The 16,981-nt window shown below is 38.3% G+C and overlaps 1 protein-coding gene across 1 annotated transcript in view; it reads left to right on the top strand.

Annotated features, from left to right (window-relative positions):
• Positions 1-449: 449 nt before the first annotated feature.
• The window catches only part of VWC2 (von Willebrand factor C domain containing 2), an 81,982-nt gene continuing 65,450 nt past the window's right edge, over positions 450-16,981 (top strand). Inside the window, exon 1 of the mRNA XM_014276156.3 lies at positions 450-650. The gene's annotated coding sequence lies outside the window, so the exon portion shown is untranslated. The remainder of the gene's footprint in view (positions 651-16,981) is intronic.

Below are 16,981 nucleotides of genomic sequence, written 5' to 3'. Positions count from 1 at the left end.
CAAAGATTATACAGAGTTTTAGGGAAATTTTGCATTACATGGATCAACCCCAGGGAGATGACTGGAGTTCAAACATTCCCAGAGCTGCCTAAGTTACATGGCAGCTGCAGGGCGCACTGAAACATGCAAGTATTTATGCCCTATTTAAAAGACCTGGTCTCAGTTTCAGAGCCCAGCTGCTCTGCCTACCTGCGGACAGCAAGATGAAGCTCACTGTGACTCCCCCTCCGCCCCCCCCATAGGGGTTTTCTGGCCAGCAAGAGATAAAAATCAAACCTGCTGCAGTGTGTTATGTAACAACTTCTTTTTTTTTTTTTCCTTCCCCTTCAGATGAAGAAGTGTTGATCCTTTCCTTTTCACAGGCTGGCTTCCCAGCTGCAGGCTTCCTCACTTTTATTACAAAGCTCTACCACTTTAATCTGATCTTTTCTGTGCTACATCATTCTCTTGCTTTAGCTTGTGAAGTTTGTTCCAAGTGGACTTCATTCATTTTAAATGAATTGACTGCTTTCAACTTTAACCAGACTGAAGTTGTGATTGTGTGTTGTTTACCCATAGTATGATGGGGGAAAACTCTTTTTGCTCGGGAGAGATCAGAGAAGATCATTTAGCCTGAACTGTCTCCAATCCCAGGACTAAGACTTCCTTAGGTAAGCTTGCTGACATCTGGAACATCACTTTCTCTACTCACCTGCATTTTTTCCCCTGTCATTTTAATATTACCTCCCCTCACAACTACCTATCAAAGTTATACACTACTATCCTGAGATATGGTTTATTTGTGCTGCAGACAAAGATCTATAACATCCTGTATTATTTCTTCATTCATTGCAGGCACAAGATGGTATATTTTCAAACAGTTTTACTGTTTTTTAGCTGAGAGATTTCCATCAACACAGCTGCTTTCTATGCAGCTAGAAACATTTGAAAGCCCAAGGCTTATGCATAGCAGCCAGAGCCACTTTTAAGAGGTGCTTCATGGCCCATTAACAAAGCTGTCATATATGGCTTGCCTTTAATTAAATATTGATAGGGATTTAGTCTTGGAACAACATTTCAGACTAATACGGAAAAATCCTTTTAATCTGCATAACAGATCAACAGGCCACTACACCGCTTACCCCTGTACTTCTGTCTGGATGAAGCTGAGGCACACAAAATGAGAACGTTGTTCGGCTGTTGGTGCCACTTGAGCCCCAACTGTCTTTACTAGAACTCTAATTAAGGATGCCAGTTAACATCAGCGATGGTTTATGTGAATGGCAGTTTATAAACAATGGGATTTTAATTCCCATGAGGTGAATCACAAACCTGTTTCACAACAGTTTACCAGTAGGGCCTTTTCTTGGATTTGAATCTACTCTTGAAAAATTCAGAGGTCTGTAAAAGTTTCCCAGTTAGTTACCAGCCTTATGCAATTCAATAAATAAATAGTTTTCCAATTGAATGCTTCTTATCCTAAAAAGAATTTCATTACACGCTACCCACTCCCTCATGCATGGCAGGTACCCCTGAAGATTGCACATCTCTCTGGAACACTTGCCTGTAATGTAATTGTTTTTGTGTGCAATTGCCACAGCTGCTGAAACATCCCATGTGACTTAGATGGTGTCATGCTTTAACCCCAGCCAGCAGCTAAGCACCGCGCAACCACTTGCTTGCTCTGTCCTGATGGGATGGGGGAGGGATGGGGGAGAGAATCAGAAGAGGAAAAGTGAGAAAACTCATGGATTGAGATAAAGACAGTTTAATAAGAAAAGCAAAAGCCATGCATGCAAGCAAAGCAAAGCAAGGAATTCATTCACCACTTCCCATGGGCAGGCAGGTGCTCAGCCATCCCCAGGACAGCAGGGCTCCAGCACGTGTAACGGTTACTCGGAAGACAAATGCCATCACTGCAAACATACCCCCTTCCTTCTTCTTCCCCCAGCTTTATATGCTAAGCATGGTATCATATGGTATGGAATATCCCTTTGGTCAGTCGGGGTCAGCTGTCCCAGCTGTGTCCCCTCCCAGCTTCTTGTGCCCCCCAGTCTGCTCGCTGGTGGATGGGTGAGGGGCAGGAAAGGCCTCGGCTCTGTGTGAGCTGCTCAGAAGTAACAAAAACATCCCTGTATTATAAGCTCTGTTTTCAGCACAAGCCCCAAACAGCTCCATATAACTTCTATGAAGAAAATTAACTCCATCGCAGCCAAAACCAGCACAGATGGTCAATGCTGCATTACTGCACAAGAAAGGCAACTCCTTTTCTTTAAGCTGTAGCCTGGGTGTTTGGAGATATTTTCACTTTTAGGCCTGTCGGTTTTTCATTACCAATTTAATAAGTACTTGTAAGTAGTGCACTCTATTTTTTTTATTTTATTTTTTATTGCTTGCAAAAAAAAGCAAGATAATATACTGATTGTCAATCTGAGTGCAGCATTGAAGACTTCTTTTCAGTTTTTCAAGAACACATTTCAGGCTCAGGAGACATTCCACAGAATCAGCAAATTCTGACAAGTATGAATGATTCACTTACGCTGTATTTTTCTATTGTGTGGTGCTCGTTTCTTCTGATGCTCAATTTTACTGGCAAAACTGTCTTTGAAGAGTACAAATGAGCTACTACCTGGACGTACAACATGCTTTGTATTGCAGCTTTGCATGAATGGATCAGTCTCATCCAATCTCACTTAAATATCTTCCTTTCTGAATTGATACAGAATTTAATGAAGGAAAAACATTAACAAGCTTTCTTCTGTCACTTAGAGCACTTCATTCTCTTCATATCTCATCCATAGGAATGGAATTCTTTTTTCACTCCTAAGGTTATGAATGTCAGCCATAGCAATATTGCACAACATAAGCATAAGGAAAATGCAGCTCTAGAAACACTAACTTTAAGAAAGTAAGTTACTTATTGGAGTCTGGTCTGTAAAATCTGGTCCTGGCATTTTGCTCAGGAACACTTTCAGGCCAGTGGTGCCTGACAGAGGTCCTGTTTCCTGATGGATTTCCAAGTGCTGTTATTACTAGACCGTGTAGTTCTACACCTGCCTTTCTCTAGCAAGGAAACTATTCTCTTTAAAAGAGTGATCTGGGATGTCATGGGCAATGCATTCTATTTCTTCGTGCACTTACCATTTGGTTTTGAGTTGTACCAAATGAACAAATCCTATAACACTAGTTCTTCTTTCGGGATCTAAGCCCTGGACGGAGGAAAATCCAGCTCTGCAAATGTTTTCTTTTGGCAGAGCTCATACTGACAGAAACAGCACTTAGATTATTAGGAACACTTCTTCCAGCACTCAGTTCTGAATTGTTAGTCTGTGGAACCCTCTCCTGAGATATAAAATGGTCCTTACTTTATTGTCAAATGCCTGAGCAACGGGTGGTCTTTGTAACTGTTTCAAAACCCCTTCACATTTGTGTTCTGGCCTGCTCTGCATCTGGATGCATCTGCATCCCCTTACATTAAGGAAGAAAATAAAAATACAATCCAAAACTGGAATTAAAGTAAAACAAAACAAAACAAAATTAAAAAAAATCAGAAACCCCAAAATGCTCCAAGAGGTAAACAGTTAAGCAGCATTTGTATTGGGGAGTCACAGAAATGTTAGGCAAACAGGCACAACATGAGTACATCTAATAACTCTGCGAGGCATAATGGCAATGTTGGTCTATTTAGCGGCTATTACAGAGCAAGTAAGCTGAAAGAAACTCTTAGGAAGCAAAATAAGTGGTAGAAAATCCTTTTCAAGTGACTTTAAGAATCCTGCCTATTCTGTAAAAACAAATTTTATTCAGTGATGCTGAACAGCACCTGTAAAGTAGAAGACTTTTCAGCAAGAGAGGATGAACATTACAGCTTCAAGAATGTATTGATTACTGCAGCAATGAGGGAGGTTGTGCCAGTGAAACTCTGATATGTTCATTCTTCTGAATCCAAATAATGGGATTGTGTGTTGTGCCTCTGCAAGAGGTATTTGAGTACATGTAACATTCACTAATAGGTCTTTATCATCTTCAAACATGTATGGGATAGATGAACAGTTTCCCTATTCTGTACACGTAAAATTGGAGGGTAAGGCTGTATTAAGAGACTTTCCCAAGGGCACAGAGGAAGACTGAATCCAACTGATGCTCTTGGCTACTGGTGCATCATTTATCAGGTTGCTGATTAAGTGGAGGGTCCTACATTTTATTATTGGTGATGCTGGTCTGACAAGAAGGATGCATTAGACCTGGTAAGGTGGCATACAAATGAACCATGTTAATTTAAGTACCATTAGAAACACAAGACAGAAGGAAGAAAATCAATGCTTTGTTTTATAGTAAAAAAAAAAAAAAAATCAATAAGGAAAGAAATGGTATTTCCTAGGACCTCAGAAAATGTGTCAGACAACAGGGAATAGTTAAAAGGAATTAAAACTATTTAATACAAGTTGCTGGTGTCCTTTTAGAGAGCGATGGTCTAGGGCTATCATTCTGTAATACAAAACTGAGTAAAATCCAAAAGTACTAAGTTGTGAGAAGGAAATAATATCAAGCAGAAGCTGGTTGTTGAGTTGGTGTGGTTTTTTTTAATTAAACTGGCAGCCAGTTGCAGTGAATTTGTGAAAACTGCAGAAAAGATGCACACAAATAAAATTAAAAAATAAACATATACAGCAAAGGAGAGGTTACATGTAATCCCAAAAAACACAAGGCAGGTTTACATAAGAAAACTGCCAGAGGTCCATTTCTAGTCTTGTTTTTCTGTCTCTTACAATAGACTATTGCAGATGGCTAGGGAAAAAATGTAAAAACAGGCCAAAAATAGAATAAAGTTTTCTTGGTGTTGACTCTTGCTCTCGGCAGTCTGCAGTTTAGAGACATCCTGGACAAGAGGTTGCATCTGGACTATCCTATTTAATAGTCTTTGACATTACTTTCATAATTTTTTTACTGGTCTATAAAGACAATATTCTGTCAGAACAAATCCCACCATTTAAGTATGTATAATATTAAAAATCAGTAGGTTTGGTTTGCTTTAAACTTTTTTACCTGTCATTGGGTACCCTTACTTCCTATAGCATGACAAATGCTGAAAATTTGTTCCCTTAACTCCCTCAATTCAGTTTCATAGTTATCCAGCAGTTTTCTGTTTCCCCTTGCTACAATATAACTTTTCTCTTCTGTTTATCTTCATAGGTACCTTTGGTACCACACATAACATTTCGGATATGAATTTATGCAGTGTCGTAATGATGGTTTCCTATTTGTTTTCTGTTTCTTCCTAATAGTTCCTATTATTTCTTTTTTCTTTTTGACTGCCAGTGAGTTTTGTACCGTAGATTTCAAATACCTACCAACAGTGCCTCAGGAGTCTTTCCTAAGTGATAATAATATACCTGATGTTGAGTCCATCAGCTGTTTGCCTTTTGTTTTAAAGTTGATTGTCAGATGATAGGAAACTTTGCCATTCCTTTTTTTCATCCCTTCTCCTGATTCCTCTTTTTATGGTGAAAAAAGAGGGCTGGCCCTGGGGAACGCTGCCACTCCTCTCTGGCCGTGTTGTTTCCTGCCTTTTACCTAGTTTTCTGTATATGAGCAGATCTTTCTCCTGTACCACATCAGTTTAATTTTTTAGCACCTTTTAGTGAAGGACTTTGTCTAAAGTTTTACAGAAAACTGCAATTTAGTCCACTTCACTAGTTGGATCATGCTTTACCATATTCCCGTGGACTTTTGGGGGGATAATTTTAAGAAATCTGTGAGGCATTATTTATTCTTCATTATAACAAATGTTCCATCTGTTTATACACTCATGTATGTATTTTGACCTCACATCATTTGCATGTCAGACAAATCAAAATTGCTGATCCATAAGTACTTTTGGATGTCTAAAAAAACACGTGAATGGCATTATAAAAATATCTATTTCTCTGACATCAAGGCCAATATCATTGGTATACTGCACACAGTACTAAACTGTTACCAATTTCATGTTTAAATTCCTTTAAAATTCCTGGAATTCCATTAGAAATGTTAGAACTCGGCTGATGGTTTGTTAAGGATTTATTTATTCATTGTAAAGGCTCTTGTGGTGATACATCAGTTTTGGCCATAGTTTCATTAACTAGCATCCTGTAAATAAGGACTCTGGCACAGAAATCTACCTAAGGTTGTCTGTTTCATGTCAATAAAGAAAGATTACTCTGATTTTTTCCCTATAGCTTTATGGTCCCTGACTACTTCTATGGTATCTCATTTTCTATTTGGACTTTTCCTACTTTTCTCATTTCTAATGATTTTGAAAATGTTCTTAACAGATTTGAATTATTTTACAAAGTTTCCTCAAAAATCCTTTTTCTGATCTGCAGTATGCTGGGTTTGCTTTTAACTTGCTGGTTTTGTATTTTTATATTATAATAACATCTCTGGCTACGTATATCATGTAAATATATTGTGTTAATGTATCCCTGTAATACATTCTGTATTGTATACATTTTATATTCCATTGAAGTTCTACATTTATGTCACCAGTTTTATATTTCCTTCATTTGAACACAATTTCAAACTTCGTAGTAGTCCACTAATTATGTTAACCTCCTCTGTTACTAAAACTGCACCACCTTTTTCTTGTTGTTCTAGTGATTTCTTCTTGGTAAGCCATCTTGGTATAGTCTGAGCCATTGTCAAGGTATCCCTAAACACTCTTCCTGATGTCTGAAATCATTTACCCTTTCCAATGCTTCTTTCAGTCCTTTTTCATAGTTTTTTTATGTAATTCCTTTTTTTGAACCTAAATGTTATGTAGTGGATATTTTGCCTTTTTAACTACTGTGACAGTGTGGATCATTGTCAGATACATATTTACCAGATTCTGTGTTGCTTTGGATTATATTTTCTGTTTGTAAATTCTTATTGTTCCAAGAAACACTCTATCATAATACGCAAATCCATTATGATGTCTCAAAATATAGTCTTTGCTCACTTCTTGTTGTGAAATATATCCAAATGCTTAGCACTGGGGATAAGTGAGTTCTTCTGTTATTGAATTTTATGTGGTTACAGTATTTGTAATCATTTTCAGCACTACGCAATCTCTAGCACCATCTTGGTCACATGGTCAATTATAACTTATCTAACACATTTAAAATATAGTGATTGCATTTAGGTATGGAATTTTAATATGCAATGATTCTATATGGTCAAAGTCCCCCAATTCTTTCATGTTTTACCTGTATCCTTTTGCTTCATTACACCTTATTCTTTTATTCTTTTCTACATTTAGGAAAAACAGTCCTAAAAGGCATATCATTCTTCTTCTTGGCAATCTATCATAATCTGTCTCCAAATTTAAATAGACCAACATTGGTCATAAGCACTAAACTACTTTTCAAAAATGGTTAGAAAAATTGCAATAATAAACATTACCATGTGGCCCAACACTGCAAGCATTTCTGAGACAATCCTAAAGTCATTAAACATGTAAAATAGGACAAGACAGTATCTTGTAGAAAATGGGACATGAATGTGCTGCATTGTGTCAGAAGTTGCATTGAAACTGGAAGCCTCCCACTGCTGTGAACATAAGATTAACTTCAGAGGAACCAGGCACTGTTGGGAAAAAAGTCTAGAGCATGCAGAATAATTCCTGAAATAGTACTACACTGGCTTCCTAGAGGAGACAGAGGATATATGGCTCCCTGCTACTGCAGTAAAGGACACAAAAACAGCCGTTGTGTGCTGGATCAAGACTCCAGAGCTGGGTATCTTCCCTCTGAAAGAGGACAATAGTAAATACCAAGGGGAGAGTGCAGCTAGCAGGCTGTATAGTTGTGAATCTGTATCTAAGTGAGTTTGTTTCCTGAACCCGTTCCCATCCACAACATCTTTTGCTAATCAATTTTACATTCAGTATTGAAGGCGTGGTGAAAATATGTCTTCATTTGCTTTCTTCTAATTCTAGTATTATGGAAAAGGGTGAATCATCATTCTCTGTTCAACAACTTCATGTCACTCGCGACTATCATGTTTTCATAGTCATCTCTTCTGTAGGCTGAGGAGTCTTGGTATATGCCGTCTTTCTTTGTTGGTTGAGTTCTTTTTTGTGCTTGTCTCATTTTTACGTCCCTTTCCTCAGCCAACTGTATTCATTAGGAGATGATGGGAATCAAAACTGCATGTATGACAGTTGTCCACACTTTTCAAAATAATGCCAAACATCCTAGTCCCTTTTTGATTAGCATCAAAGCTGATATTTTCTTAGAGCTAGCTACTATAACTCCAAAATCTCTTTCCTGAGTGGCAGTAGCTACTTCACAGTTAACCATTACAGACCAGTTGTAATTCTTTTTCTTCCCCTCCTCCCCACCCCACCCCCCGCCCCATACTTTGTTTTACTGATGCAGACTTTCATCTGCCATTGTACTCCGATTCTTTTCATAATGAGACATACCCTGCAATGGTTCTCAGTCAGCTTCTGTTTTCACCCCTCAGACTGCTTTCTTCCTATCCAACTTCTTTTCTAGATAATTTATGAATACAGTAGATTGAATAGGCCCCTGCACAGATGCCTACTTCCTTCCATTGTGAAAAGTCATGCTTTATTTCTGCCTTTTTTCCTATGTTTTAGTCTATTTTTAGATCATGAGAATGCCTTCCCTTTTACCCATTTTAGTCAAAGTCTTCGGGGAAAGACGTTTAAAAGCTTTCTCCCCTTCAGATTAATGTTACCACCTGGGTCACATTCATCTACACCCTTTTTGCTTTCCTCAAAGAATGCCAACAGATTTGAGAAGCGTAAATATCCTGCTTGACTTTCCCATAGCAGAATATTTTGTTTATATGCCTACTGGTTTTATTCTTCAGTATTGTTTTAGCCAGTACCTAAGTCAGATTTTCTTCTACAGATTTTCACATTATGTCAGGCTTTTCTGGTAAGTGCTATCTCTGGAACCCCATGAAAGCCTTAAAGAAGTTCATGTTACATTCTTCTGATAGGAAGGCGGATGTGGCAAATTGCATGTGGCTGTTCTAGTTCAGTATTAGGCTAGAACTCTTGGCTGAATCCTGAGAAATGGTTGCTGTACTTTATATCAACTTTGTTCTGAAACCTTCAGTTTGAGATACAACCTTTGATGCACCCCAGTAAAGAAAGATTCTCCCACAGTGAACAGATACGAAAAATTAATTTAGCTTCTGTGTTATGGCCTTGCTTCCTCCAAGAGCTTTTGATGTAGTTTGTTTCAAAGAGATGTCTCGGTTTCTATTTCCATTGCAAAACTAAAATATTTTATTTTCCAGTGAGAGGTATCAAGGAATAGAATATGCTGGGTCATTCTGTTATGGTCAGTACCAAGAACATACATACACTGACACATACATGCACTTTTGGAGTGCACCTACGTTTTGGTTACCATGGAGGAGAAGGGTGTATGGCATAAAAGGGGGAAGATGGGAAGATTCATTCTATTCTTACTTTACTTTACGTGCACACAGGAGTAAATCTGTTGAAAAAAAGTCGAATAAAGCCAATATTGTAATGAAGCCCTGACATTCAAAGACCAGTGGAGCAGAAGAGGTCTAGTAGGTCTACCTTGAGCTAGAAGTGAAAGCATGAAGCAGAAGCAATTCTTTTCTCCCACAAATGAAAGCCTTACAATACAGTTCTACACTCTGCTGGAAGGAGACTTTTTAATGAGAAGTTTCTGTCAAACAGTCCTGATAGATTAAGTCAGACTGAATGCAGCTATGGAAGTTTATCAGCTTCACTAGCACTTTCATTGGGAGGCATTTGGGTGGGAGTAGAATACCTGTTACTCAGGGGTTGGAGCAATTGCATAGGGTGCAGGAGATCTTCATGTTTATGCTTTATTGTCCTTACAAGTTGCTAGTGAGTCAGTCCCATTGGGTGACCTTTGATGCATGTGTATCTTTCTCCATGCTTATGTAAATCATTGCTGATTTAGAAAGAGATGTTAAGGTCTATAAATCATAGATGCAGGGCTGGACAATATGAGGATGCAGCACTGAGAGTGTTACTGAAATAACTGGCATTTAAGAATGAAAACTAGATACTCTGAGATGTCATTCAGCCTTTCACCACCAAATAAAATTTAATATGAATTATTTAATTTGATCACAATCCAACTTGCTGCTTCTTCACAAGGATGGGAAATCACTTTACTTACTATAAGTCAGTGATCCAGAAACAGTGCAGAAGTCTTTCTCACATGTATTCTCCCTCCTGAACACATCCTTTCATATTCTACCTTTCATGGTGTCATGATCTCAAACAAAACTGTAAATAGAGACAGTAAAGCAGAAGACTGGGTTAGTTCAGTAAGCTCTCTAACCATACTTTTCTATGAATTTACATGCATGTCAAAAATCAAAGAGTTTTGCAAACACAGTGTGACAATGATGAAGTTCCAGCCCAACCCTGCCCGTGAAACCTGCCCACTGGCCCTCTGCCTTCTTGCTTCCCTGCCTTTCTCCCAGGTAGACCACTTGCTGCATTGCCAGGGCAATTCTATGGGCAGAGTTGAGGCTTCTTTTATTTTTTCATTCCAGTGAGGTTTTATTGTGTGGCGGAGGGAAAACATCAGAGGATGGAAAAGGATTTTTGGGTTTTTTTTTTATTGTGGGGTTTGTGAGGTTTGGTTTGGTTTTGTTTTAATGTTTAAAGTATGCAATTCTGGGATGATATGTTCAGGTCTATTTTCCAAATTCTTCTTAGATCACTAGAACCAAATTATTTCATTATTTCTTTATGCTATTTCTATTCTGAGTATCACAAATCCAAGCTGTGATGCCCCAGGAATTTGGACAAAGCACTGCAGCTCTGCCTGTATTACCACTTCTTTCTTTTCATGATGCAGCATCAATGCAGCTGACAAAATATTGCATATATCTGTGCTGAGAGATTTGATCTGAGGCTTGTCATCGAGCTCCTATAGCCTGATATTATTGACTGTTTGGCTTTTCAGCAATTGTATCAATTAACCCTGGGGACTGAGGGTGCCTCACACCAGCACAACACTAAATTTCACTCCTCTAGACAAGAACTTAATGGATCATCTAAAGCAGGTTTCTTCCTGAATCACCTACTGAAACTGCTGTTTAAGATGAACAAGAAATGTGGGACCCATTTGCCATAACTCAACAACCAAATAATAAAACATTTCAAATAATTCAAGAGCCCTTGATTATCCAGCTGTCAACTGGCAAGTAAAGAAAGTAACATATCTATCCACGCAGCTTCTTTTATCTCGTGGTGTGTTTGGCAATCTTCAGTTGCTAAGAATAAGGACAAAATGTTATTCTTTAATTTGAACCCAACTTCCTGGCAAATTAATCTCTGTCAGGTACACATTAAAACAGAGTAGCTTTTCCTTGTGCAATCTGAGCACTGCAGCACAAAAGAGCACAGAAAGTAAATTACAGTTCTGATCTTTGCAATGCAGGCTCTAAAAAGCAACGTCTAACACCAAACCTGGAAACCAAACATATGAACTAAGGCAGCAAAGGAAGCTGTGGACATACTCTCATTAAATCTTGCTTCTATCTGCCTGAGTCAACCTATCAAAGAAATCCCATTAGTACCAAAGCAAGAACTAGATACAAACCTGGTGAACTACTACTGGATTTTTGCCTCTGCTTCAGGGATTTTTCTTCCATCTACAATTCACCATGGATTTGTTTAACAGCAGGAACTGTTTGTTTAAAAACTCAGGTGCGCTTGATATTTTCTTTTTCCAAAAGCAGTTATAGCCTCTATTTTTCTAAAGAAAAATTAATCCCAACAGAGAAAAAAAGCATTAGAGAAGAAAGGAGAGGTTGTTTTTTGTCCTTTATCTTATTCAATTCTGTTTAATTGAAAAAGCAGAAAATTTCTGAGGGCCTGTTCTTACATGTTTACTCCTTACTTAAGGCTTTCCTAGGAAAAAAAAAAAAAAAAAGTGTTTTAAAATAAACTCCAGGCAAAAACCTTTGAGAAGGAGAGTTGGGAGTCTGTGCCATAATCAACCATCTTACTTCTGTGAAAAGCACAAAAGTGTTTTTCACTAGGCTTTTAGCCAAAGATAGCTAGCTTGTATTAATAACACATTCGTACTCCGGGAGAAATCCAGCCTAGGGGTCTGAGCTATAGAGGCACTGGTCACCTGCAGCTCTGATCAGCTTCAATGCGAAGTAGATGCCTCTGTAGATCAGAATTTACTGGAACAGAAATTCAGCCTCAGGATAAAATGAGACTTTTTAAAGAAATTTAATTTGCAGAGAAATATGACTGCTTAGGGTGGTTGCAAGTTGTTATGTAAGGATCTCTCCAAAGGCCCCAGCCAGTGTTTGATGGAATAGTGGCAAGGGCATCTACTATTGTGGCTACAACTCGTATAAATCATTTCCTTAATTTACAAAAAAAACCACAAAACCAATAACACAACAAACCCACAATTGGAAGTGATTGATTTCCAACAGATAGCATTGGAAAATGAGACCAACAGAATATCAGGCATAAACCAGTGAATGGTATGACTGCTTTAGTGCTAGGGAATAACCTAGATTCCCAGTTCTTTGAATGATCTTTACGCAGAAGTTAGTTACTGGTGTAAAACAATAAACTACTTTCTTGAATAAGAGTTACAGAATTCATCCTAATAGCCCATGAAATCTGTAAATGTGCAAATAAACACCTGTTCTTGAATCTGTCAGGAGAAAGAAATTTAAGTGGAGCCTTGTAATAAAAGGCAGACAAAAGACAACATGAGGAAAAAAGAATTGTAATTGCCTAAGTTTCAGAATCAAATGGCTAGCGAAACAAAGCTCATTTCAATGTCAACACCTAGGTAGCTTTCTCAGCTGATAGCTGGAGAAAATAGTAATGGGGGCTGAACCATGCTTAGGAACCAAGTAAAAGAAGCAGGCAGTGTTTTTAGGGCATGCTAAGGGCTACATTTTCACAAGTCCTGGACGTTCATTTGTTTCCACTGTGAAACTATTTGCCACATTCTTCAGAGGCGTTCAGTAACCAGTAGGCTGAGGTGCTTTGAGGAACTGGCTCCTTGTTACTGTAGTTACTTGCCTGGCTATCTAGAACTGTGGAAAGGCTTCCTGGGTCTTGAAGGTACCAGATGCATTGATCTTCTTTTTCTCCTTCTCTACAGCTGCTGCTATTCTTAGGCAGAAGCTAAGGTATAGCTCTCTATAAAATTACCGCACTGGTGCAGCAGCCTGAAACTGCTTCAGGAGTCAGTAATTGTGTTAAAGTTGCATTAATTTTAATAATGGGGGAAAGAAGGATGTATTTTGAAAACCTTTGAAGGCAAGAGTTTAACAGTCCGTGAGGATTACCAAGTTAGGGCTGGGTGGTTCAGGCAAACCAGTTTATGGCTGATTCAGTTTAATTTCCTTATATGTCTCCAACATCCGCTTCACACCTAGAGCAAGATGTAACATTTTATTTTTTTAGCCAGAGTTTTTGGCAGTTCTTGGTCTAAGACCTGTGTTCTAAAACCAAGCTGAACAGGCTTTGCAGAAGAGGGACTGACACCTTAGAGCACAAGGCCCTGTTCACAGGAAAATTAATTTAGATTGTGTTTATGGAATATTTTCTGGTTAGGGTTAGATTTCAGGGAACTATTAGAAGAAAAACTTGAATCTAATCTGTTTCTAAATTCTGAGAAGAGCTGTAGACCAGCATTAGATGAGTGTGATGGTTCCCTGAGTCTGCAAACAGTTGTATTACAGGATTAGATGAGGTTTCTTATGTTTTCTTTTTGGAGTTGTTCTGCCTTGACAGTAGTGATGGCTGAGTCCTGGTCTTTTCTCCAACAAAATGTTTCACATGTATAAGGCAGAACGGTATTAGGTGAGAAATTAATTGCCAGTAGCCTGGTGGTTAGGGAAGGGAGGATTATGGGGTTAAATGTCCCCAGAAGAGGGAGGAAACTTGTAGCTCTGCATGGTGCTTGGTCTTTGATTTACTGGTCACTAGTGTCACAGGGGAGTTTTTGTGAGCATCTAAGCTGTCACTTTCTTCAGTGATCTTGCTAGCATCCAATCCAAAAAGTCAGTTTTTTACCAGGCCCTGTCTGTAATAACCCTCAAGCAGTAGTGAGGGTAGCCCAGGACATTGTATTGTTGCCTGTTACCATCTTCCAACAAATAGTAAACTCAACCAGCATGACCAATGTGCATTCATTATCACAATTACAGAACACCTCTATTTCTTTCATGTTAGACCCTGTATGATGGTGCTTGAACACCCTGCTTGCTACAGTTGTCCTAAGGACATCAGTATGTCAAGGCCTGGTGCCAACAACCAAACAAGGCACTAAGTTTTTTGCACAAATAAGCTTCTAAATTTTTCTACACATATAAGGGATATGATATACCAGCTATTCAGCTATGCACTCAACATCTTACTATTGAGATAAAGGCAACATGGATTAGTAAATGGTGCATTGAAAAGGGAGGATGAGAGAGAACCAGGAGCTTTACATTAACTTCTCAGCTCGGTTACTGACTTGCTGTATGACTTCAGGCCATGTTTCTGCTCTCCTTTCCCTTCTTTCCTGGTCACTGGTGGATGTACAGTTCTATGAATACCAGCCCATTCATTACATGTTTGTACAGCGCCTACATACAGGGAGCCCAATTGTATCTGGGGAGTCTAGGTCCTGCCTGCAAACACAGAACAATAATCCTTCTGTTTGCCTGTCCCCCAACTGAAGTTCCAGCCCAAAGACTGTTTAATCTGAGGGGTTTTTTATTCTGCTCGGACAGTTTGTAGCCTAAATCATTATTTCTGAGCCATGTAACTGTTTTTCATTAGAAAGAAAACTGGATCACCAGCCTCTGTGATTGCAGAAGGTCCTGCATGTAATAATCTCGAGTAATTAGATCTAAAGACAGAACACTTGGGAATCTGCAATTCATGAAACTTTCAATATGTTACAAATCATAATTTGCCCAGTTTTTAAAATGATGACATTATCAAATATATATCAATGAATTTAAAGGCCTCACTGGGCCTTTAATTTAAATAGAGAAACACAACAATCCATTGCTTACCTGGTACCATATCAGAGGCACTTGCTAAGGGACACAGGGACTTCTACAGTAATGCAGGGAAGGGTAATGACAGGAAAATTATTTGAACACCAGAATTACCAGAATTTTCTTATAGATTGGTGTGTTTAAACCAGTTAATTCCACATCCAGGAAGGTGTAACTTCTATGTGTCTAGCATAGCCTGGGCATTTATATGGGTACAGCCTCAACTGGAGTCACTGGTGTGTAACAAGGCATGAGGTCACAGCACATCTTCAGTGACAGCCGGTATAAGGTTGCTCCTTCTCTACCAATCTACCTCTTTTTTAGAAGTTTTAATAATCCAATTCCTTTGTCAAGTTTGGTTGAACTTAGCCAGCAGGTTCAAAAAGTAAAGTGGGCAGCAGTTTAAGTTGCGTATGCATTATGCATGAAGCGTCATTGCAAAGCTTTAATTTTTACAAATTGGGTAGTAACAATGAGAGAAAAGGAGGGCAAAGAATAGGAAGAGTTTGAGGATGTGTTCTGGAAAGCATATCATGAAGGCTTTGTATCTAGGGGTTTATGCTCAGTAAGTTTTGGAGAATATCCCCTAAGAGGCATGATGGTTTCCTGAGTCTGCAAACAGTTATGTTACAGGATCAGATATCTGGTGGTTATACTCTAAATCTGCAAACCATTGGAAGAATGCAGGCATTTGCACACATACTGTAAATTCCTTAACCTTCAAATTTGTGGCTTGGCAAACTCAATTTCAACACATATTTTATCAGCTTCTCCAACAATGAAAAATGAAAAAAAAAAAAAATGAAAAAATGAAAAAATGAAAAAAAAAGCTTCAGTTGTGATATAAGGCATTTTACACATTTGATGATGCAAAAACTGTTAAGATATTTTTTAAATTATTTTTAAGGGCTCGTCTTTGTGAAAGACAAGTTTATAATTACCAACTATACAATAAATGTTTTTACTCTATACTAATATTAACAGAGTATTTGAATAAAGACAATGTCTTTTAAAACATTTACGTTTCAAATACATATATCTGAGGAAACAACCTATGCTTTTTTTCAAATAATTTAAAGGAAAACAATATAATTCCTGTTACAGAAGTTTTAAAGAAAGTTAGAGAATGGAAGTAAATATTTGTGTGAGTTACAGTGCTAAATCAGTTTTAACAATAAAACTTTTATTTTTCCCTATCTTTCTGTAAGGTAGATAAGATTTTTTTTTCTCCAATTCCATTTATTCATGAAATTTAGTTCAATATTTAATACAATAAAGGTCAAGAAATCCTGTCAGAACAGAAGAGAGAGAGAAAAGCTGGGGTTTTGTTTTGGGTAGGTTTTTTCCTCCAGTAATATTAAAAAGCAGTGAAAGGATGAGATCTATTAACTTAAAATGTGGAACAATACAGGAATAGATGTTTTTTAATTTTTTTTTTTTTCCCCTAAATGTCATGGTTTAACCCCAGCTGGTAACTAAGCACTACGCAGCTGCTCACTCACTGCCCCTGCCCCAGAGGGATGGGAAGAATTGGAAAGGAATATAAAACTCTAGGACTGAGATAAGAACAATTTAATAATTGAAATAAAATAAAACCATAATAATAATAACAACAGTTATAATGAAAAGGAGGGAGAAGGGGAGATGAATGAAATCCAAAGGGAAGGGAGAAAAAAACCCCAAGTGGTGCACAATGCAAGTGCTCACCATCTGCTGACCAGCGCCCAGCCAGTTCCCAAGCAGCAATCCCCTGGCCCTGGTCAACCCCTCAGTTTATATACTAAGCATGACATCCCATGGTATGGAATAACCCTCCGGCCAGTTGAGGTCAGCTGTCCTGGCTGTGTCCCCTCCCAATTTCCCGTGCCCCTCCAGCCCTCTGCTGGCAGGGCCCGAGAACCTGAAAAGTCCTTGACTCAGTATAAACATCACCCAGCAACAACTAAAAACA

Source organism: Falco cherrug, chromosome 3 (assembly GCF_023634085.1).
Source record: "Falco cherrug isolate bFalChe1 chromosome 3, bFalChe1.pri, whole genome shotgun sequence".
Classification (NCBI taxonomy): Eukaryota; Metazoa; Chordata; class Aves; order Falconiformes; family Falconidae; genus Falco; species Falco cherrug.
Note: the sequence above shows the minus strand (reverse complement) of the source record. Positions and strands in the feature narration are given on the sequence as shown.